The sequence below is a fragment of the Mauremys mutica genome, chromosome 9, assembly GCF_020497125.1.
Source record: "Mauremys mutica isolate MM-2020 ecotype Southern chromosome 9, ASM2049712v1, whole genome shotgun sequence".
Lineage (NCBI taxonomy): Eukaryota > Metazoa > Chordata > Testudines > Geoemydidae > Mauremys > Mauremys mutica.
This window is the reverse complement of record NC_059080.1, coordinates 17,768,618-17,792,476: the sequence shown is the minus strand read 5'-3', so window position 1 is coordinate 17,792,476 and position 23,859 is coordinate 17,768,618. Positions and strand designations below refer to the sequence as shown.

Below are 23,859 nucleotides of genomic sequence, written 5' to 3'. Positions count from 1 at the left end.
CCATGGCACATAATTGCTTGAGCCCTGTCACCTCTTTCATTACAAATTAAGCACTGCTGCCCAGATTTAGGCATAAATTACAGTATAGCTTAGGCTGCTCCACCCGCTCTTCAACATTCCTCCCTCCCTCCCTCCTCTGGCATTCCCTTCATGCTAGTGCCCAGGAAAGGAGCTGGCACAGAATGATTATACTGGCTGGGAGGTTCCATACACTGATGGTATTCCCCAAGAACTGTTTCTTCCCCCTTTTATTGGAAAGGCCTAAAGCAGTTATAGTGTAGGAGAATCAGGGTCCTTGTTTTCAGACTTGCCTTCAAAGTACATACTGCACTGTTGTCATTCTACAGAAAATAAATAGTAATCGCTTCCAAACTTACTTGAAGAAATACAGAAAAAATAACTGTAGGGGTTGCCTCATTTTAATCAACCAAAGCCAGAATAGATATGATTGGATCTTGGAGAATATAATGCCAAGTTATTGGAATGGTTTTCCTATATTAGCATGTAGTGTTCCCTACATAACCTCATAGAACAGGCGATTCAACAAGTTTAATCTTAACTTTGATTTTCCTGGCTTATATACATTTAAGTCAAGAATCAATAGCATTAATATAAAGTGAAGGGGACAGTTTAGAATTTTGTGTTGACCAGAGAAGCACTGTCAGGATTCCCTGAAATCACAGTTTTAATCCAGGCAGTGTCAACTTAGCCCTTCATCCTTCGAAGGCAGAAAAAAATTTCAAAACAGTTTACTGAGTGTATTGTCTTGGGTGAGCTCTTAAAATGGACATCATCCACTTAAAAATCAAAGTTCAATGTTTTTAATTACAAGTAACACACAAGATGTCTATAACTGAAAGAGGGGGGAGAAAAATCTGTTTTTCCAATTTGTTAACTTTGTGCATATGACAGAATTTTGCGTATCATCTGTTTCCTTGTTATAAAAGTAGTAAAATATGGTTGTAAACTAGAAAAAGTAGCAAGGGGAACTCAGGGCCAGGTCTAGTATCTGTAACTACTTTTAACTACTTTTTAAAAATTTACTCAGTTTCAGGTTGATGGTGGTGACTCTTTCAAAAGTGTTTTGCTCTTCATGAACATAAAACTGTCAGCTTTAATATGTCCCAACAATTAAAGTTTTGTAAAGATAATCTTTTAATAAAATTATATGAAAAAGAGTCTTGACTATGTCATTAAGCATAACAAGACGTGCTTCCTTGTCTACTAATATGTCACCTGTAAATTCAAGATCAGCTAATTTGAAGCCTTAGGCTAATATGTCACTTTAAAAAAAAAACAACAAAACATTGAAAGGCATAAGATGTACTAATTTGCAATCTTTTCTGACTTGTTTTATACTTCCTGTAGCCTATCTATGTTTTATTTATTTAAAATATCATAGCAAATTTATGTTCATGCCTAGCCATTCCTAAACATATGTTAGGCAGATTAGGTAATGATACATTCTTCACAAAATGTGCACTGGGATGCCTTGTGCAAGCCAGCCATTTTCTTTAGTGATGATCCTGGCCACGAGACAATAAACAAGGCAAAGAGGATTGCAACAAAGTCTAGCAAAGTGAAAGTAGTAAAGCCCACATGTAAGATTTCACATAAGAAAAGTGAAAAACAAATTAAACTCATGACTTGGCCATGCCTCCATTTGAGAAGGGAATACATGGTCAAGCCTCAAAGAAGAGGAACAAAACATTTTCTCTTCCCCTCCACATGGATTGGAGGTTAGAAGGAAGAGGAAGGCTGACTGACCACAAGTCCTTCTTCAGAGCTCAGTCCCACACTGATCTTGTGCTACCTCTTCTCCACATAAGCTGCAGACTCCACAATTCCACATTTAATGTGGGAAAGTCTGCAAATTTGGGGGTGAAACATGGGGAGGGTAGCAGGCTCTGGTTCTCAGATTGTTGCATGAATAATCTGAGTGGCTCTCACCAGTGTTGATTATGAGGCACATTATTTATATTTCAGATAAAAAACACAGGGGCCTTTGTTACATCTTGCAGGCCTCCAGGTTGTAAGAAGGGAGAGATCACGTGATGAGTTGCCTTCTACTCTGAGGCAGAGAGATCTGGACTGGTGATGGATTTCTTCCTCATTTGGTCCTGCTATTGGAAGAAGAGACTGGGTCAGCATGTCCCTTACAAGGCAGTAGACTAGGGCTCCAAGAGTTTTGATGCATTGCTTAGGCCTGTGGTTAGCTCTGCATTTGCTCCATGTACACTGAATGTTTTAACTCTCTACCAGCAAATATGACATTACAGTACTAAAGACTCAGTTTTTCCATGAGGTTCACTGAGATAAGCAAATGAAATAAATAATATTTAAATAGATCTGAATCTGTATGTCTAAGTTAGTTCTGCCATCTGGATCTCCTAATGCCTCTTCCTTTTCCATTCTTAGATTGAAAGCTCTCTGGGATAGGAAACCTTTAGATTTGTGTCCTGGGAACATCTGATCATGTTGTTGGTGTAACAAATATGGCAATTTCCTGCAATATCCTTGAAAAAATCTTATTGAATTAAGTTTAAGTATTTAAGTATCTTTAGAGTCCATCATATTAAATGCAAAGTTTATGTATTTTTGTGTGCTAGGATTGTATGTAACCTCCCTAGGTGGAAGATGGGATATTAATCTTGTGAAGTATTATGAACTTCAAAGGACTATATAGAACAATGTACCAGGCAAGAATGGACTTTTGGGATAAAGAATGTCAAGTGGTTTGCCTGGGGAATCTCTAGTGGGAGGTGAGTGCAATTGCAAATTCCCCACTTCTGCTTATGCAAAAACCCAGTGTTTTGAAGCTTTGTCCAGAGCAGAGGACCATTATCTGCTGATTACCTGTTCTTAGAGTCTCAAGACCAAAGACCCAAGCTGTACAAAGGAAAGACTAACCTATTAGTGGGCATTCTGGTTCCAACAGAACATGTCATGAACTCATAACCCCAGGGAAAATCCACCTGTGGATTTTGAAGGACTGACATGTCTACACTAGCACTTTTGTTGGTAAAACTTTTGAAAAAAAACCACTCTCCTAACCGACAAAAGTTTCACCAACAAAAGCACCAGTGTGGACAGCACGATGTAGCTGCGGCTGCTCGTTGGCTGAGCCGCTATAAAGTCTGTACATAGCCCATGTCTGGAGTAGGAGTGATCTCTGGTAAGCTTATTAGCATGCATGTAGGTTCTTTTATTGTTAATACACTTTCTTTTTAATGTTTTCACCTTAAGAACAAATGTGCTTGTTTAGAAATAGCTGTGGTAACTTGTAACTGTTGTCAATTACAGCTGTTAATAGCCTTTGGACAGAAAGTAAAGCACAGTCTGGCTTGTTGGGATATCACAGTGTAGGCAGGGAGCTGTGCTGCCTGGAAAAAACCTAGTCAGGATGGGAAAGATGTAGGTCTCTGGCCCAAGAGAGGTGATGGCTGGGAGCTGGAAGCCTAAAAGTGGATACCTTTGGTGGACCACAGAAGGGGAGACAGGTGTAGTTGCTCTGAACTGTAACAGATGGCATTTAACAAATAATTAAGTATGATGCCCTGAAAGCCTGATGTTTAATAAAGAAAGAAATCCTGTATGATTTCAAACAGCCTGTTCAGCTACTCGTGTCATGTGTCCCCTCAATTGGTGGTGGGGTCACTGTCACATTTTGGGGGTCTCTTCAGGCAGGTTAGGAAGCAATGACAATGAGACCTGCCGTAGTCATTCTCCGACGGAGTCTCTTAAATTCACTTTCTCTTGTTACTCCTCACATATCTCTGATTACCCCCCCTCATTCCTCTGCTCCTTCTTGCCTTCTGTTCACTTCTCATTCCATTAATGCTTCTTCCTCCTCATTCCCTGCTTCTCTTCCTCACCACCCACTCCCCCTTCCTTCCTCTCCGTTCCCTCAACACCCCAGCCCCTGCTCCTTCCTCACCCCTGCTCCCACTTCACCCCTGATCCTCCCTCCCCTCCGTTCCCCCAACACCTCACCTCCTTCTTCATCCCCCTGATCCCCTGCTCCTCCCTCCCCTGAACACCCCATCCCCTGCTCCTTCCTCACCCCTGCTCCTCCCTCTCCTCCGTTCCCTCAACACCTCATCTCCTTCTTCCTCCACCCTGGTCCCCCCACACCTCATCCCCTGCTCCTCTCTCCCCTCAACACCTCATCCCCTGCTCCTTCCTCCCAACAACACCTCATCTCCTTCTTCCTCACCCCTGCTCCCCTACCTCATCCCCTGCTCCTCTCTCCCCTCAGCACCTCATCCCCTGCTCCTTCCTCCCAACAACACCTCATCCCCTTCTTCCTCCCCCTGCTCCCCCACCTCATCCCCTGCTCCTCCCTCCCCTCAGCACCTCATCCCCTGCTCCTTCCTCCCAACAACACCTCATCTCCTTCTTCCTCCACCCTGGTCCCCCCACACCTCATCCCCTGCTCCTCTCTCCCCTCAACACCTCATCTCCTTCTTCCTCCCCCGATCCCCCCACCTCATCCCCTGCTCCTCCCTCCCAACAACACCTCATCCCCTTCTTCCTCCCCCTGCTCCCCCACCTCATCCCCTGCTCCTCCCTCCCCTCAACACCTCATCTCCTTCTTCCTCTCCCGATCCCCCCACCTCATCCCCTGCTCCTTCCTCCCAACAACACCTCATCTCCTTCTTCCTCCACCCTGGTCCCCCCACACCTCATCCCCTGCTCCTCTCTCCCCTCAACACCTCATCTCCTTCTTCCTCCCCCGATCCCCCCACCTCATCCCCTGCTCCTCCCTCCCAACAACACCTCATCCCCTTCTTCCTCCCCCTGCTCCCCCACCTCATCCCCTGCTCCTCCCTCCCCTCAACACCTCATCCCCTGCTCCTCCCCCGATCCCCCCACCTCATCCCCTGCTCCTCCCTCCCCTCAACACCTCATCCCCTGCTCCTCCCCCTGCTCCCCCACCTCATCCCCTGCTCCTCTCTCCCCTCAGCACCTCATCCCCTGCTCCTCCCTCCCCTCAGCACCTCATCTCCTTCTTCCTCTCCCGATCCCCCACCTCATCCTCTGCTCCTCCCTCCCTTCAGCACCTCATCTCCTTCTTCCTCGCCCCCATCCCCCACCTCATCCCCTGCTCCTCTCCCCTCCGTTCCCCCAACACCTCATCTCCTTCTTCCCCCACTCGCTCCCCCGCCTCATTCCCTGCTCCTCCCACGCCCCCGCTCCTCTGTCAGCCTCTGCCCGCCCCCGCACACCCCTCCCGTCCCAGCCGCCCCCTTCTCGCTCTCGATGGCGTCAGCGAGGGGGATTGGCCAACGGGGCAGGCGCCCCTCCTCCCTTCCCCACTTACTTCCCCCCGCGCGCTCAGCCATTTTAAACAGCGGGAGGAGCCGGCAGCCGGGTTCACTCGCAGCAGCCTGAGCCTGGGCTCCGCGCCACGAGCGGGTGAGTGCGCCCCTCCTCCCCTTCCCTGGGGTGCCCGCTTCACCTGAGGCGGGGCAGTCGCTGCGCCCCGGCGGGCCAGGAGCGCGGCGGGTTGGGGATTCCCCCTGCTGCACATGGGGGTGGGGAAGCGACTCTGACGCTGGCCGGGCGCGGCCTGGCGGGGACAGCGCCGTCCTGGGGGCTGGGCTGCCCCGGGGCTGGGCCCTGCGGGATGCGGGCCGGGGGCACGGTGCGTGGGGTGATGTATCAGTTAAACCGTCGGGGCGCGCAAGGTAACTCGCCTCTCCAGCGTCTCCTTCCCACTCACGCTGTCTGCTGGATGCCCAGTGCCTGCCAGGAGCCGCAGTCCTCGGCCCGCTCCCCAGCCCTGCCTCCCGTCCGTTTCACTGTGCCCTGGCTTTGCATCACCTGTAATCCGGGCCTGGTACAATCTCTGGGGCAGGGGCTGTGTCTGGCTTTGTTTTCTGTGACGTGCCCGGAACAGTAATCTCCCCACTTACACGTGCTCTCCAGGGGTGCTGAATGCTGAGCAGGTGTCGCCTCCTGTTTCCTGCCCCGGCACTTGGTGCAGAGCAAGTTGCTTGCTGTAGTTACCCTGCATCAGGTGCATTTCCCCCCAAGCTCATTCACATCCCCCTTCCCAGGGGCCGGATGCAAAGCAGATGGCTCTTTGTGGCCTCGGCGGCGATAACTCCTCCCGGACACGCCCCTTTCCTGGTTGCAGAGAAGGATGGGCTCAGGAAGTGGCCTGATGCTGATGTAGCACACAGACAACCCGCCCGCGGCCCCCCCACAAGGAAAATATGATTAATTGCTTAGCACTATCCAAGGTTGCATATTTTCTGTTGCACGTCATAGCAAGAGCATATGCTAAATGCAGAGCAAGAGAATGGCGTTTTCCTCTTTGAAATACAAACTGAATTTTATAGAATTGTAAAATCTTTGCTGTATGGTTTTTGGGGGGTTGTTTTCCAAGCTGATAAAAAGCATACAGTGTACTTACTGCATAGGAGGTAATGACACTTAAATAAGCCAATTTTGGGGGCACTGGGGATTAATTTTTCTGGATAATGTACAAAGTCCAGTTTCTGTAGTAATTCGTTTTACCAGTTGTTGCTTTGAGGAAAATATTGTAGATTAGTTTATGAACCATTATGTTATCTTTTTTTGGTTGTCATCTTACTCATGAAGTCTTCAGACAACGATCTCTAAGTCAAGGTTAATAGCATAACAAGATTTGGTCCAAGTTGAGAAACACTACAAATTGAGTGGATTGGCTGCCACAATCACTAAAGATTTTTACAGAACATTGTCATGTTAAAGTCCTCACCTATATTCTTGCTATTGTCTTAGATTAATATTTAGGTTTTAATAACCTAATTTACTTTTGACTGTTAACATTGTTTCTTACATTTCCATCATTGCCAATCCTAAGTACTCAAAAACCATGAGTCAGGCCACAATAATCATGAGACTGTCTTAAAAATAATGAGATTTTTAAAAATAATGCACTTTAGATCAGGGGTAGACAACCTATGGCACGACTGCCGAAGGCGGCATGCAAGCTGATTTTCAGTAGCACTCTCACTGCCCGGGTCCTGGCCACTGGGCTGGGGGGGCTCTGCATTTTAATTTAATTTTAAATGAAGCTTCTTATACATTTTAAAAACCTTATTTACTTTACATACAATAGTTTAGTTATATATTATAGACTTATAGAAAGAGACCTTCTAAAAACATTAAAATGTATTACTGGCATGCAAAACCTTAAATTCGAGTGAATAAATGAAGACTCGGCACACCACTTCTGAAAGTTTGCCGACCCCGCTTTAGATTCTTTTAAATTTGCCTTCTGATTTGGGGACCTTTTAAGGTTCATGTTGTCAAGCTTTTCTTCACAACCATGATGCCTAGAATCTTACTTTTTTAAAAAATCAAAAGCTCAGATTCTCACGTGATCAAAAACATACAAACCCTACCAACTATCATGAGACTTATAATGAAAATCAGTAGTAGGCAACACTGCCACCCATCTCAAACAACAGATTTAGACTAATGAGTTTGACTTTCTGTCTTTAATGAAGTAAAATAAAGCTGCAATTGGGTTGAAAATAATTTAGGAGAAGGCTTACATTTAGAAAAAACTGTTTCATTTGAATTTTGAAGTTATTTATTTTAGTATTACTGTAGTTCTATAAAAGCATTTTTGCATATTTAAGTTAACACTGCTTTACACTGATGGATAGTTTGGGACATCAGAAAATAATCCAAAAAATGAATGAGACCTGATCTAGGTAAGGGTTTCTTAATGCATCCATTGTTCAAATACCTTCCAGGCAAGTATCCATGTATAACAGGGGTCGGCAACCTTTCAGAAGTGGTGTGCCGAGTCTTCATTTATTCACTCAAATTTAAGGTTTCGCGTGCCAGTAATACATTTTAACATTTTTAGAAGACCTCTTTTTATAAGTCTATAATATATAACTAAACTATTGTATGTAAAGTAAATAAGGTTTTTTAAAATGTTTAAGAAGCTTCATTTAAAATTAAATTAAAATGCAGAGCCCCTCGGACGGGTGGCCAGGACCCGGGCAGTGTGAATGCCACTGAAAATCAGCTTGCATGCTGCCTTCGGCACCCGTGCCATAGGTTGCCTACCCCGATGTATAACTAACTACCTACATACATTATGTGTTGACAGGTGGTAGAATATTTCATTATTGGTCTATATTTATTGGGATCTATGATGATTTACCCCAGCTAAAGATCTGTTCTTGGGATAACAGTCATTCTACTTGTGAGAGTACCTCATCTCTCCTAAAACTAGAGGAAGAATTCTTGAACAAATCACCTCTAGAAGGCATTATTAAATACAAATATTCCCAAGCTTCTGAATATATTTCTGGTAGGCTAGAAATACCCTACCGTGTTATTTTAAAATTAATATTTGAATAAAATATTAACTCAAACAGGGATATGAGCTTGAGCCAAATAATTGAATATTATGCAAAATGAGTAATTTTTGCTTGTTAACGTTAATGGCATTTGGCAATTTAGAGAAAGTAACTTATTTTTGTCTCATGACTATGCAAGATATAAATGGTTTTTTTAGTTTGTTTTTTTTTAAAGCTAATTACTGAGGGTACAGTAGGGCTGGAATAAATACATGAACAAGTTTCCATTGCACGTTTGGTTGTTTATACAGTCATTTATCTTCAGGACTTCTATTTTTTAAGGATAGCTTGGAGGAAATGAAGTTTGAGTGGGGGAGTCTTTTTCCAGAAGGATGCAGGATGTACAGTCATTCTGTAGTGCTTTTTTATTTTGGTTAATTCACTTAGATGGTGTAATGGCAGCCAACTAACCTATGGTAATATGTGGCGCACACATTTTAGTCAGCCATACTTGTCAGTCAACCTGCTTCCTAGAATGGTCAGAAGTGGCTGCTTTAGGCTTGTCTTCACTGCAAAGTTAACTTGAATTGTAACTGAACTGTTGCATCTAACTGGAGTCCCATTCACACACAAAACCCCTTAATTCAAGTGTGGAGGTGCTTCTAACTTAAGTTGGCTGGCCTAAGGGAAGGGGGGTAATGGTCCTAAATTTGAGTGTGCACAACTCATCAGCTGCTAGTACGACTACTTTGTAGCAAGGTTACAGGCTACCACTGCTTGAGTGCTTCTAGTCCTCCAGGGCCTTCCCGCAGTTCCCCCGTGTGCCCAAAAAGAACAGACAAGTTCTCATTTATTGGAAAAGAATCATAGAATGGCTCAGCTTTCTGCAACACTAAGAACTATGGGATGTATCCTGAGAAGTGCAACACCACTGTGGATGTAGCAAATGTTGGTGGACACACTGAAAACTCCCGTGAGCAACACTAACTTGAGAGGAATAATTTGAGCATAGATACTTATGTAAACTGTAATGATGACATGCCCGTAAAATGGGGTAATCCAATTAGCCTTTCTTCTGCTCATATAACTCAGGAGCATGCTGTTCTAGTTATATTAAGCTTACAACCCCACTCCACTCAGACTGATCTTTGTTTTGTTTGTAGTCTTTCACTTCATAGTTTTGAACTATATGGTCATCTGGGCAGGGAATCTTATTTGTTTGCTTAATTTCCCTTCTGTATATCATTGTGTACCTCTACAGAGCTAAATAAACTGTAGATAACATAGAACCTCTACGGGTATTCCTACACTGCAGCTTGGAGTATGCCTCCCAGCCTGTGTACACACTTACACTATCTCAAGCTGAGATAGTGTGTGCTAAAAGTAGGTATGGATATCGCAGCTCTCAAACCCACCTGACCCTGTGGATCTGAGTTCTGGTGGCTAGCCCTAGCCTCTATCAGTGCCACACCATCCACACTGCTATTTTTAGCACAGTAGCTCAGCTAGAATTAGTGTGAGTCTGTCTCCCTAGGCTGGGGGAGACACTCCATTCTATAGTGTAGACATACCCTTATATTTATTTGTCCAGCGAGTTAGTCTCCTCTAAGACTTGGTTATCCTCAGTGCCTGTTAGAGAACTTTTGCATATGGCTTTTATACACCTAACTTAAAAGACATGATGGAATAAGATTCTGCATAAATCTCTTTTTTAAAAAAAAAAAAAAAAAAAGGAAGGATGGTTCAGGCATCAGAATGGGACTCGGAAGACCTAGGATCAGTTCCCTGCTTTGTCAGAGACTTATTGTGTGACCTTAGCCAAGTGACTTAGTCTCTTTGTGACTTAGTTCTCTATCTGTAAAATGGCGATGATAATACTTCCCAACTGCACATGGGTATTGTGAGGATGAGTACATTAAAGATTGTACAGTGCTCACGTAATATTGTAATGGGGACCATACAAGTACCTAAAATAGATAGATCTGCTGTCCCTATGTAGCCTGAAGCCATCTCAATGAGTAAAATTTTAAATATTATACAAGCTTATCAGGGTAGGAATTTTCTCCATATGTATTTGTACAGTCCCTTGCCCAATGGATCGCCATTGTGATTGAGGCCTCTGGGTCCTACCATTATATAAACAGTTTGATTATAATAAGACATGTATGTAAATGTATACAGAGAATTTTACAGTTGCTATTTTCAGTATTAGACATAGTTTTAACTCCTTCCCTAAAAAAAAATATTGGGGCTTAACTAATGTTCCAAAGAAATCTGAAGCACAACAAAGTGTTGTCTTTTATAATTGTGCATGTGGACTATAAAGTATGCATTTATGTCACTACTAATTAAAAATATTGTAACAAAATATATTCGGCAGACTTTTCTTCCCAAGACTTTGGACTGAGTACAAGTCTTATGAATAGAAGATCATTGAACTCTGAATTTGTCACTGCCAATTTGGCTGTATTACTGTTTTCATTTATGCTAAGTGATGACTGGTTATTTTGCTGTTCATTTTTGAATGGATAACAACCTATTCATTTCAGGTATTCTTGCTATAAAATTCTTTTCAGAGGGGATAATAAGAGTCACATTATAGTGAGTCTTCTCTATCTATCAAGTAGATTCCCCTAGGAAGATGGTATTTTATTTCACACTTCTTCCAGGGCACATTAATCCAGTACAGTGTGAGGACCTGTCTACACTGTGCATTAGTCTGCACCAGAGAGGTGTAAGTTCTAGGGCACAGTAGGGTGTTGCACAGGGACTAGTCTGTGTGGACCCTGTTGGCACCCACAAAAAGCTCCCTAGTGCGCATTAATGTAGTACCATTTGAAATGTTCTTTGCTGTAGAATATAATCCGTAGAGCTGAGCTCCTTAACGCCCATTGAAGTCAAGGAGAGTTGAGAATGCTTTGCAGTTTTTATACAGACATGTCTTTAAGTAGATGGTGCATCTTAAAGTCAAGGAAATATTTGTATTTAAGCTTTATGTATTGCTGCATTGCGTCTAATGTCAACATAGCATGTATTGTGCAAATGAGGCATTGCCTTCAAGACAGGGTGATCCATAGATAGTTGACTACACCTTAGCCCTCAACCCTGTAAGCCTCTCTAGCAGATTTTAGACTAATAGTGAAAAGAAAGAGTACTTGTGGCACCATGGAGACTAATAATTTTTTGAGCATAAGCTTTCGTGGGTTTATGCTCAAATAAATTTGTTAGTCTCTAAGATACTCCTCGTTCTTTTTGCTGATACAGACTAACACGGCTACCACTCTGAAACCTGTCAACTAATAGTGAGTTCGTTCTCTCTTCTTGATTAAACTGATGCAACAGCCAAAACTTATTAGGAATTGCTCTTCTTGATGTATTTTTAAAAGCACTTGCATTTTGTTAATTTGGTTATGTAGGGTAATCATCATATAGAAGACATGCATATGAATAAGGGCCATGTTGTATTAACTTGCACAGCTACAGAGAAGGAAAATACCTTTTCTCATTCGATTTATCCAAAGTTAGATTACATGTAACACAAGGTGAAATAGACCAAAATAGGTATTATGATGGTAACACCTTATAGTGAGCTCTTCTAGATTTCAGAGTAATGTTGCAATTTATGGGGGTATCTGCATTTCTCTTCCTCTGCCAGCTTCCTGAAGCTACTCCTCCCAACTCCTAATGGGGAAGTAATGCAAATAGGCTGCCTCAAAGCATTCTTCCGGGGGAACTATTTGAGGGAAAGGAACCGCTTGAAAGACTTAGAAATTGCATGGTATTTACAAATGGTCAGTGTAGTTTTACACTGGATTTCATTGCTTTCAGTGAAAGGAAAATGAATGGGCCAAATTCTTAGCTAAATTGTTATAGCTGCATTGACTTCAGTAGAGCTGGAGTGTGGATTTACACTAGTTGAGGATCTGTCCCTAAGAGCATATTTGTAACTCTTTTTGGTTAATATGAAAGGAAAAGAAATCCACTGCTTGCATTCTTGATTTGTCAATAGCGGGTGTGTGGGGTTCAAAAATACAAAGCAAAAAAACGGTGTATTGTACAAGTAAACAATTGCTGAGTGTTAATTGTTTTGAGCAGTATTTCTTTGTGCCAAAGAAGGTTGGAGACCAGTCTTAGATCTAAGACTTCTAAAGAAGTTTGTAAATCTCAAAAGTTCAGGATGGTGATCCAACTATAATCCCTTCACTAGAGAAAGGAGTTTGGTTTTCAGCCCTTCACCTGCAGGATGCCCCATTCCATATAACAATATACTCATCACACAGAAAATGCCTACGCTTTGCTATAGGCCAGGGTAATTTCTAGTAGTAAGTGCTTCCCTTCAACCTTTCTTTTGCCGCAGGGATGTTCTCAAAAGTTCTGGTAGTAATGGCTACTTACCTCCAACAAGAAGCAATCCTAGTTTTCCCATATCTCGATGACTGGCTACTCAAGGGCCGTTCCTATGAAGCAGTGCTATCTTCCACCCAGACAGCCTTTGCTCTGTTCCAGGCGTTGCATCTGAAGCCGAATGTAAAAAAAGTCCACATTAAGACCTGTACAGAAGATACAGTTTATAGGGGCTCACTGACAGCAAGAGCCTACTTCTTTTAGACAGATTGGTAACCTTGTCAGGTCTGGTATGGGAAATTCAGGGAAGCCCTCGAACTACAATAAGGAACTGTCTTCAGCTCATGGGTCATGGGGCAGCTTGCACCGTTGTGACTGATCAGGCAAGGCTATGTCTCTGCTGCTTCCAGGGTTGGCTCAGAATGGCCTATTCTCTAGTCAGACACACCTTGGACAGACTACTCCTTTGCAACTGAGAAACTTCTTAGACTGGACGAAGGATCAACTCAGTGTCTGTATAGGTGTTCCCTTCTGTTTGTCGGTCTCTCTCCCACCCCCCCGCCCCAGTCACTGACTTTATCAACAGATTTATTGCTGCTGGGATAGGGACTCCTCCTCAATACCCTCACAACTCAGGGCAGATGGACTACTCAGGAAATCAGTCTCCACATCAATTTGTTGGAGCTCAGGGCTGTCAGGAATGCATGCCTTTATTTCCTAGCCCTAATCTGGGGCAAATCAATTAGGGTCATGATGGACAAAGTATCTTGCATAGTCTGTATCAACAAGCAGGGATGAGCAAGATACCCCTCTCTCTGTACCGAAGCCATGAAACTATCGAATTGGTGCATTTTAGCAGTCTATCTTTCCTGGTATTCAAAAGACCACAGCAGAAGTCCTCAGCAGATAGTTCACACAGGATTATGCATGGGAGCTAGACAGCAAAGTTTCCACAGCATACTCCTAAAATGGGGACTGCCAGAGGTGGATCTCTTTGCCACCTGCAGGAACAGGATGTGTCTTGTTTTCTGCTCAAGAGGGAGTCTGGAATGGCACACTTTGGGAGATGCCTTTCTTCAGTGTTGGAAGAAGGGTCTGTTCTTAAGGCAATGAACAAGATCAGATAGGACAGAGCCAGAGTTATCCTTAGAGTGCCGACGTGGCCAAGACAAGCTTAGTACCCTTACTTGCTTCACCTCTGTGTCCAACCATCGTTCAAGCTCCTGACCCCGATGGCTCACGAGATTAGAATCCTCCAACTCTATGGAAGACCAACAGCTCCGTATTACTGAATAGTAGAAAGAGATCAACCTGCACTACTTAGCTGCAGAAATGAAAGATTCTTCCATTGGTGTCGTTGCTGCCTCCTTTCTTCCTGGTTCAGTGCCACTTTGTCATCCTGGATTATCTGTTGATTCTAAGGAAATCAGGGTTATCAAGTAGTTCAGTTAAGGTCCATTTGCCTGCAATGTCAGCTTTTCATCCTCTGGTAGAAGGATTCTCCATATGTGCCCATCTGGTATTGTCTAGGTTTACTAAGGGTTTGGGGAAACCCTACCCTAACATGGGACTTCAATCTGGTACTCAGTTACTTTATGAGACCAGTTCTGTTGCATTTATCTGCAAAGACTTCCTTTTTAGTAGCTCTCATGTGGGCCTGTAGGGTCAAGGAGACTGGAGCCTTGATGGCAGATCCCCCTTTTACAGGTTTCTTTAAGGATAAGGTGTCGGTATGTCCACACCTAAATTCTTACCTAAGGTTCTATCTGAGTTCCACCTTAATCAGTCCATTCATATACCAGGGTTTTTCCCGAAGCTGCATAGGAAATCCTGTTTTCATACCCTGGATGTTAGAAGGGCATTGGCCTTCTACTTACATAGTACCAAGCAATTTAGGAAGTCGCCTGGACTCTTCATTTTTTGTGTGGATAGATCCATGGGTCTTCAGTCCCTACTCAGAAACTGTTCCCAGGAGTCAAATCAGAAATTAGTCGATCATTTTGTATATCACTTTTCAAGTATGGTTCTTGCAGTCCTATACATAACTGGCTTTGCTATTATGAATTTAATTACACCTCTACTGCAATATAACGCGATCGGATATAACACGAATTCGGATATAACGTGGTAAAGCAGTGCTCGGGGGGGGCCCGTGCTCCGGTGGATCAAAGCAAGTTTGATATAACGCGGTTTCGCGTATAACGTGGTAAGATTTTTTTTTTTTTGGCTCCCAAGGACAGCGTGTTATTGGGGTAGAGGTGTATGTCCTAGTCCTCTACATACTGTCTTCTTACATTGATGTTATGCTAACAATGTCTTTGTCCTGTTACTATTAACCTGAATCTATTTGTCAGATGGTTAATTGTATATGCTTTTAATTCCAGCCCCTGTAATCTGTATATATGTATGTTTTTATTTTAATCCAGAAAGATCTTTCATTTCCACTGTAAATGGGTTAGATGTGTTTATTTCACAAACATGTAAATAGTTTTCACATTTTTAAGAGCTATGGTGCGGAGTAGGGGTGGCATTTTGTTTTTAAACAGCTCTGCTAGTAATGCACACATTGTACAAACCTATTTACATGGGGAAGAGGAACAGCTGGAAGATGGAACTAAGCTTGTTCAAGTTTGTGTTTGTAGCAGACCTACTCAGGAAAGAGTGGAGGAACCGCCTGCCTGCACAACTGCCCCGGTACCTCCAATTGGTGTATAAGGACAACATCCATACACTTTTTCCTAGTACATTAGGCTTCTGTCCAAGACACAGAAGAGAAACTGTATAACTTCCTCATCTGGGCCATAACTGTAGTTCTGCATAGTTCTCTCTTGTTGCTTGACATGCTTTTAGTAATTTTACTGCATTGTTGCTGACCAGTTTAGTTTCCTTTTATGAAGTGGGACTTACTGGAGCATTGTGAATAAGCTGAAAGTTTTAGTCCAAAGAGTTAAGAATTGGATTTTTTTGGTGGTGAATGCACCTAGCAGCACAAACAAACCCCGAGCCTACCCAAAAGATAATTACACATGCATAGGGGTCACAAACAAATATGGGACTATTTTAAAAACAAAACCAAACCTACCTGTGATTTGTGTTCACTTCTTAATATGGATTCAAACACGGCACTAATGAAATAATTTTTCAACACCTAGTCCTTCCTGTGCAAACAATCAAAAGCCTTCCCAAATAAAATTATAACAAGATCACAAGCCCCGTCTAAGCTCACCGAGGGCTTTGCAGTCTCCCCCCAGATAGAGCCAGCTCTCTAACATTCATCTCTAACTGGGCTTTAAAAGAGTACTTCTAATGAGTAGAGCTTCTTAAAAGAAGTCTGAGGGTAATTAACACTTCTGGCAGCAAAAAATCCATTTCTTCCCCAGAGGAAAAGAGCTCTCAAAACAAACAGTGTCTGCTACCCCGTCACTCCCCTCAATGCTATATAATTCCAAGGCTGCTTTATCACATAGTGCCATGTTGCATAAAAGGTTTATTTAAAAGGGTTAATCTAACTCCTTCTATATCCTATTAAAGAGGGTCTGTTGCCTTAAGTAGCTACTCAGCCACTGAATTATCTAGTCCTCCAGCAAAAAAATGTGGTTATACCAGTACAAGATCTTCCTCCGCCTAGGATTTTTTTTCTTTTGTCTCGAACAAGCAGGCTCTTTGTGCTTTTGGCCTACATAAACATTACAGTGAGGCTTCAAACCCTTCCAGACCTTGCTCTCTCAATACTTCAGGTTTTTCCTCAAAATTCTTCCCTTCTTTCTCTAGTAATTATTCTAGTCTCCCACTTAATCTCATGCACGGGGGAAGAGGGGGCAGAAAGAGGTAGAGTGGCTGTGTAGTTACCCCAGAACTTCATGTGCTGTTGAAGGAAGTTCTCATATCTTGTTAGGGTGTTGTCATGCTGCTTAGGGGGTTTAGCAACCTATATTTTTCCATTAAATAGCTAATCAATATCAACTTCCCACACATCCCTGTATTAGAGAATATATACTACAGTTTAGTTAGTAACCTCACTTCCTCTTTTAAAGTGCAATTAAATTTAAAGAATTGTTGCAACATTATTGTTGACATTCACAAATTGTCCCCTCTGGTCTATACAAAACACTACCACCAAAATTCTCTCCCTCACCCATTGATCCAACTCATGAAATTCCTTCTCTGACTGCCCTTATCATACTGCATTAAGTTTAAACTTCTTTGTACAACCCATTTCCCGGCCTGTATCTCCAGCCTCGTCTCCTACAGAATGACTGTGAAAATATGAAAACTTTGGGTGGGCTTTAAAAAGAAAAGGGGGAAAAAACCCCACAACTCCCTTAGAACAATCTAATGATATCAAGGAAAGCAACATAACATATGGTTACACCTAAATCTTTTCAGTGAGTTGTGCAAAAGTCAGAAAATTCTATTCTGTCTCTTAAAGAAACTTTCTGAGCCATGTTTTTAGTAGGTTTTGGGCATGGAAGATCTAAACTATGTCAAACTAATACGGCTTTTGCCACAGTAGTCCTTTTTTTCCAATTTTTTTTTTTTTTTGCATACCTGTCTGCCTTTACAACACAGGATTGGGAGGATAAATCCTGATGCATTTCTATGAATAATTATCATTCAGTTAGTTTAATTTAGCAAAAAGTTGTGGTGGTGTGTGTGGTTTTTTTTTTTTTGGGCATCTAATTGCCTGATGCCTTTAATTTAAGAAAGCTAAGTTGAATCCTTATACATGTATATAGGATTCTGTAAACTCTTCTCACAATTGACTACACAAAAGTTTAAATTAAATATCATTGCTAAAACTCAGTCTAGGTGTTGTAAAAGCAACATATTGCATAGTACTAATTTCATCTGAGGCCTAGTCTACACTTAAAACTTAGATCGACATAGCTACAGTGCTCAGGGGTATGAAAAATCCATATCCCTGAGCACAGTAGTTGCACTGACTTAAATCCCTGACAAAGACACAGCTAGGTTGACAGAAGCATTCTTCTGTTGACCTACTTACTAGCACTTGGGGAGATGGTGATACTACAGCAATGGAATAACCCATTCAGTTGCTGTAGTAACTTCCACATAGTGTCTACACTACGGCCATAACTGTGCTGCTGTAACCACTTAGTGTAGACAAGCCACAAGAGTACATTTGTTATCAGTTAAAATTGTTTTTGCAGATTTGATACTGGTATTACATACTATGTGACTTGGATATCTGAGGCTACAAACAGTATATAATTCAGTTAAAAATCTCCTATCTAAGAATGTCAGTGTAATGTGCTGCAAACTGTTTTGTTTGACTTCCAGTGAAAAGGTCAATCTATTCAATTTTAAAATAGAGCAGAACATGTTAAACAATTGCAGGTACTTTGATTGCCAGTAAATTGCTGATGGAGCTCACATTATTGCAGTTATCTAAGGAAATATTTTGATGATTGAAAAGTTTGTTTGTGTGCTGGTATTTTAAAAAGTGTGTTTTTAAAAAAAAAAAGATTCAAACAGCCATTTGGCTCAGCTACTGAAACGTCAGTTGCAGTATGATTACATGCACTTCATTAAATATCTTCTGGCATAATTGGCTCATTATACTTCAAGGTAAAATAAATACTTTCTTCTGACCCCTGCTGCTAATAAGTAACAATATTGGCAATAGCCAGTGGCGCTTTATTTATAAATTTTTATTGAAATCCTACACACGTTTAACTTTCTCACCTCAGGAATAGTTAGGGCTTGACTGGAGCTGTAATGGGAAATATGATCATTTTTGAAGTTGGTAGAAACATTTTCTGGTTCCACTATAGCTTCTTGAGTACGTCTGCATCCTAGTCTTCCTGCCCCTACTGCCCACAAACAGCTGCTGCTTTTGCATCACAGCAGCAAACTAAGGAGACTTTTTTTAGCAGATTAGTATTTCAAAATATATCAGTCTTTACTTGCAAGTCTGTTTGCAAAAGGGGACGAATCTGTAGACATGAGAGAGAAGAGGAAATGATGAGGCATTAGGAATGGTAAGCTGACGTGTGAGAAGTATGTTTGGATTGAAATGGAACTGCAAAAATTTCATGCCTGGATATAGCTCTTCAAAAAGAGGGAACTTTCCAGGGTAAATCAGCCCAAGTATTTCTGACACTCTCCACTGTTCATGAAAGTACCACTTACAGGCATTTTCCCAAATGTACAGTATCAGAGGGGTAGCCGTGTTAGTCTGGTTCTGTAGAAGCAGCAAAGAATCCTGTGGCACCTTATAGACTAACAGACGTTTTGCAGCATGAGCTTTCGTGGGTGAATACCCACTTCTTCGGATGCAGACGTACTCAAGAAGCTATAGTGGAACCAGACTTGCATCCGAAGAAGTGGGTATTCACCCACGAAAGCTCATGCTGCAAAACGTCTGTTAGTCTATAAGGTGCCACAGGATTCTTTGCTGCTTCCCAAATGTAGTCACAGTATCTTTGGCTTCAGCAGTCTTTATGGCTTGTGATACATTGACGCTATCTTCACGTACCACTACCCTATAGTCATCATTTTGTCTCTATTACCACAGGTTTTACTCTAAATGGAGTAATCTTTGGACCCTTAGCTGAAGGGCAACCAGTTCTATTTTTTTCTCCCTATACAATATTTAATGCCAAAATGGTTAGTTTATGTTGAGTCTTAATAATTGCAATTGCAGGTATTCATAATGGTTACAATTCAGATAAAAAACTTTAGTATCAGTGACTTTCATGAGAATATGGAAGAAGATTCAAGAGTGGATAATACAACTTGGTTGAGGCTAAAGCCTCCCCAACTGTGCTGTATTCCTGAGTGAATCTGCAGTCCCATACATAGACTATAAATGTAACCTCTAATTGTTTCTCTTTCTAGAAGAAAATAGTGTGTGCTTGCACACGTTTCTGATAGGCTCACTTCCAAAGTTTGTCATTTCTGGTGGCCATCAAATTGTCTTCCTGCACGAAATTAGCGATCTATACTGTGGTGAAAGTGAAAAGTAGAGAGAGTCGATACTTGGAGTTTCCATCTCAAATGACACATCTCCAGGAAATACTACCCCTGAAATGACATCACAACATCCAATCACCCTTCAGTACTCCGTCCCTCCCAGCAGTATCAGTATTCCTTGGAACTGAATATAAACTGTTCCTTAGCTTGCCTAGTTGTAGCATAAGACAGGGATCTACATTAAGGGGCTTATGATGGTTTTCTGGGTCCCCCACACTGAGAGTCACCTCATTACACCCTGCCTCTAGCAAGAGGGAGTCTTGCCTCTGGATGTTCGCTCCATAACACCACCAGCCTTACAACCACTCAAACATCCTCTGGACTATGGCAGCCCTGTCATTGTCTTTCAGATTAACCAGAGGTGCACCATAGTCTCCTTTGAAGCATTCCCTGTGATAGCTAGCCAGACACTCACTACTCACAGAAATCCCAGACCCTCTGGTCTCAAAGGAACAGTGTACCCCAGTTTTACCTTAAATCACCACTCCTGTGCAACACACAGCATTTGTGAGCACTTATAATAAAACAGGTTTTATTTAAGAAAGAATAAATGTTCTGCTAGAAACAAATGGGTTACAATACAAAACAAAATCATAAAATGCAAATGAGGGCCTACACTTAATAGTTACTTTTCCTATCTAATAAAATAGGTTCTCTCCACCCCGCAAAGTTCAGTTTGTTGCAGATCTGGCTGGCTTTCCAGATACCAGAATCCAATTTTTCATGAACAACAACATCCCCTGCTCAACAAAATGTCTCTTCAGTGATTGGATCTAGACTGTCTTTTTCCACCTTGTAATATACTGACTCAGTCTTTTAGTATGCCCTGTCTATGTTCCTTTTAAACTCTAAGTGGTTTCAGTGTTTATAGTTTATCTTTGATAGTTTTTCACTGACTTTTCTGTGTTGTTGCTGTGGTGGATAGTTGCACAATGCATTACGTAATTAGCTAGTCAGAGAGTGGTGATGACGCCCTCCTGCTTGACAGGGCTGTCACCCAGACATATGATTCCCTGGAGACTGACTTGTACTTCCAGACCATAAGGCATAGTTTTTAAAGTAGTTATATTATTCCTTAAATGTTACCATACACTCCTCACGATTATGAGTAGTCATAAGTTACAAGTTTTCAGTAGAGATGTCATGAGCTACCCTTGCTGGATAAATACCATGAAAGTGGTGCATTCAGTGTAATGGTGTATCAGGCCTGAGGCAGGAGTTGCTTGTAAAGAAGGGTGAACCCTTGCCCATTGGCACCAATGGGCCTCTGTGTCACAGTGCTGATCTCACTGAAGGGAAGAAAAAAATACTTTTATTTAACATCCACGGTCCTCTTCTTGACTAACAGAAGGGAGATAAAGAGTTATGGACCCTAGAGAAATATCTCATCCTTCAGGAAGATGGAAGGCCACTGTGATATGAATGCTCTGAGTGTAGGGAGAAAGGGATGTTTTGTATTTAACACCAGTTAATTAGCTTGGGTAGTCAAATACCCAATCTGTAGGCCTCAAACAACACTTCAGGCTTCTTTAACCATTGCTTATGAAGGTTTCTCTTTTGGAGAATAAAGACCTAACACGTTTAATTTCTACATAACTCCTCTTGATAGAGTTGTGGCTTCTGGCTACTGTTACTGGAGAACCTTGTGTTTAATTTTAAAAAGTGGCTTGTGTAGGAAATATGAAAATTTAAAGACAAGCCTCTAACTGTTTTTAAAAAAAAAACAAAGGCAAAAAAATCAAACAGTCATTTCACCATAACACTGATGGTTGATATCTGAGAGGGCAGGAAGTAAAAAATGCAAATGCAAGATTGATGGTTTCCTTGATAGTGTGTGTTCATATGTGAAAGTGTAAATTTATAAAAAAATGGTGACAGAGCATTTTTCCCCAGTGGTAAAGTGAATACTAGATAGACAAATGGATATTTCAGACAACCAGATATCTCATTTAAGACAGTAAACTGTGTCTAACACTTTCAACTCTTTCCTCTCTGACTTTAAACTAGTCATTAATTGTGCATTAGTCAGTGTGTAGTAGCTTCAAAACAATAGGGGAAAAATTGGACATCTAAGTAAAAAGAAGTTTGCATCATAATTTGTCAAGATACTTGAAGTAAAAAGGAGATGCTGCTGTAGTGCATAGTTTCATAGGAATGCAAATGAATAGCATAGAATGGATTAATTTATCCAGAATCCTTTAATATGGCATAAGGAGGGGATTCTCTATAATGTTTGCCAGCGTATATTACATATTTAGCTGCTCAGACTGGCATATTTTCTCAGTTACTGGTATAATCCATCCTTCAGCCAGAGAGGTTACTATAGGGCAACACTGATAAATTTTGTTTTCTTTCCTAAAGGATGACTGTTGTGACTGACTGTTTGGTGCTAGTTATTTTCTAAGTCTTTATTATGAGAACATCATTGTGCAGTTGAATCCTGTTGAAAAAGACTAAAATCTTTTTACCTTCTTCGAGGAGTGTCCCTGTGACTGCTCCACTGTGGGTGTTTTGGTGCCCTGCACTTGTAATCGGAGGCTTGTAGTAGCAGTGCCCTGGTTGGCCGCGCACGTGCGGCAGCCGTCTCACACCGCTTCGAGCGAGTGGCTACTGAGCATGGGCAGTCAACTGTCCTTCAGTTCCTTCTCTACTGCCTTTGGCTTGAGTCGGAGCAACAACAGCACCCCTGTCTATTTTGTAAACTGTTTACATTCCCACTTTTCTTTATCCCTTTTGTCGGTTTTCCTCCATTCCCTGTCCCTATTTACCCACTTAAAAAAATATTTCATTCGCTTCCCCCCGCCACCGGTGGGTCTCTGCCAACAATGACTGAACTATGGCTGTTTTTCTATAGCCCTGAACCTCCTCAGGCATGCCTGGCTCTCCTGGCTTTAAACGCTGCCTGAACTGCATGCTATCAATTCCTGTATCGGATGGTCACACTCAGTGCAGCCGCTGTCTTGGGAAAACCCACATACCACAGAAGTGTCCACACTGCAAGAAATTATCTGCCAGGACACTGGAAGCCAAGGAACACCAACTAAAATTATTAATAATTAAGAAATCCCTCAGGCCAGCCTCCAACCCAGAGTACAGGACTCCTCCTGGCCAACCGTCTCCAGCAACAGCCTCGGACAAGGGCTCCACCAAACTGTGGCTAAGGACCCTGCACCTAGGAAAGCGACCAAACGTTGGTCGCAGTCATCGCCACAGAGAGATCCTCCTAAAAAGGAGCAGTTTCTTGGTGAAAAATCTGCCCCGGTACCAATGGCACTGAGAACCTTGGACCAAGAGGTCCTCAGGAGCCAAGGCACTGATGCGGCCAGGCTCTCACTCAGCTTTATGAGCTAAAGCAGGGGTCGGCAACCTTTCAGAAGTGGTATGCCGAATCTTCATTTATTCACTTGAATTTAAGGTTTCGCGTGCCAGTAAAAATTAATGTTTTTAGAAGGTCTCTTTCTATAAGTCTATAATATATAACTAAACTGTTGTTGTATGTAAAGTAAATAAGGCTTTTAAAACATTTAAGAAGCTTCATTTAAAATTAAATTAAAATGCAGAACCTCCGGACTGGTGGCCAGGACCTGGGCAGTGTGAGCGCCACTGAAAATCAGCTTGCGTGCCGCCTTCGGCACCCATGCCATAGGTTGCCTACCCCTGAGCTAAAGCTAAGCTCCCTAGCTTGCTACCGACTGTGCCTAAAAACTCCTTGGTACCGGCTAGTGTAATGGCGCCACCTGCTGCATATACATAGCCTAACAAGACCCCAGCATCGTCAGTGCATACTACGGTGCCATACATGGCACTGAGCTTCCAGGGACTGCAACCCTTCACCACACAGGCGGACCTGGCAATCTCCTCCATGCCGGGAACCCCCCTGTTCAGCACCGACGGCACCCCAGTCAGGCCAGGACCGAGCCAACTAGGCACTCCTGTTAGATCTGCACCCCCACTATCCAGTGATGAGGATGACTCAAGCCTTTAACCCAGGGGTCGGCAACCTGCGGCACGCATGCCAAACATGGCACGCAAGCCGATTTTGAGTGGCACGCAGCCGCCTGCCGCAGTCCTGGCCCCCAGCCCCACTCAGCCCCCCCCCCCTACCGCTCTTCCCTGTGGGGGCAGGAGGCAGAAGCTTGGTTCTGCGGCAACCAAGCTTCCCTCTCCCCAGCTTCTTCCCTCATAGTGGTGCTTTCCTGCCCCGCCC

The 23,859-nt window shown here is 42.6% G+C and overlaps 1 protein-coding gene and 1 long non-coding RNA gene across 4 annotated transcripts in view; one reads left to right on the top strand and one right to left on the bottom strand.

Moving 5' to 3' along the window:
- Positions 1 to 5,321: 5,321 nt before the first annotated feature.
- Positions 5,322 to 23,859, top strand: part of ACSL4 (acyl-CoA synthetase long chain family member 4) — a 53,666-nt gene continuing 35,128 nt past the window's right edge. Inside the window, exon 1 of one of the 2 annotated variants that reach the window (XM_045030931.1) lies at positions 5,322 to 5,418. The gene's annotated coding sequence lies outside the window, so the exon portion shown is untranslated. The remainder of the gene's footprint in view (positions 5,419 to 23,859) is intronic. The other variant, XM_045030933.1, reaches the window with a different exon arrangement.
- LOC123377715 overlaps positions 5,515 to 23,859 on the bottom strand; it is a 62,817-nt gene continuing 44,472 nt past the window's right edge. Inside the window, exons 1-3 of one of the 2 annotated variants that reach the window (XR_006582285.1) lie at positions 13,844 to 14,308; positions 12,708 to 12,827; positions 5,515 to 6,132 (exon numbers count right to left, since the gene is read on the bottom strand). This is a non-coding gene — a long non-coding RNA (uncharacterized LOC123377715). Of the gene's footprint in view, positions 6,133 to 12,707; positions 12,828 to 13,843; positions 14,309 to 23,859 lie in introns of those variants that run through there. The other variant, XR_006582286.1, reaches the window with a different exon arrangement.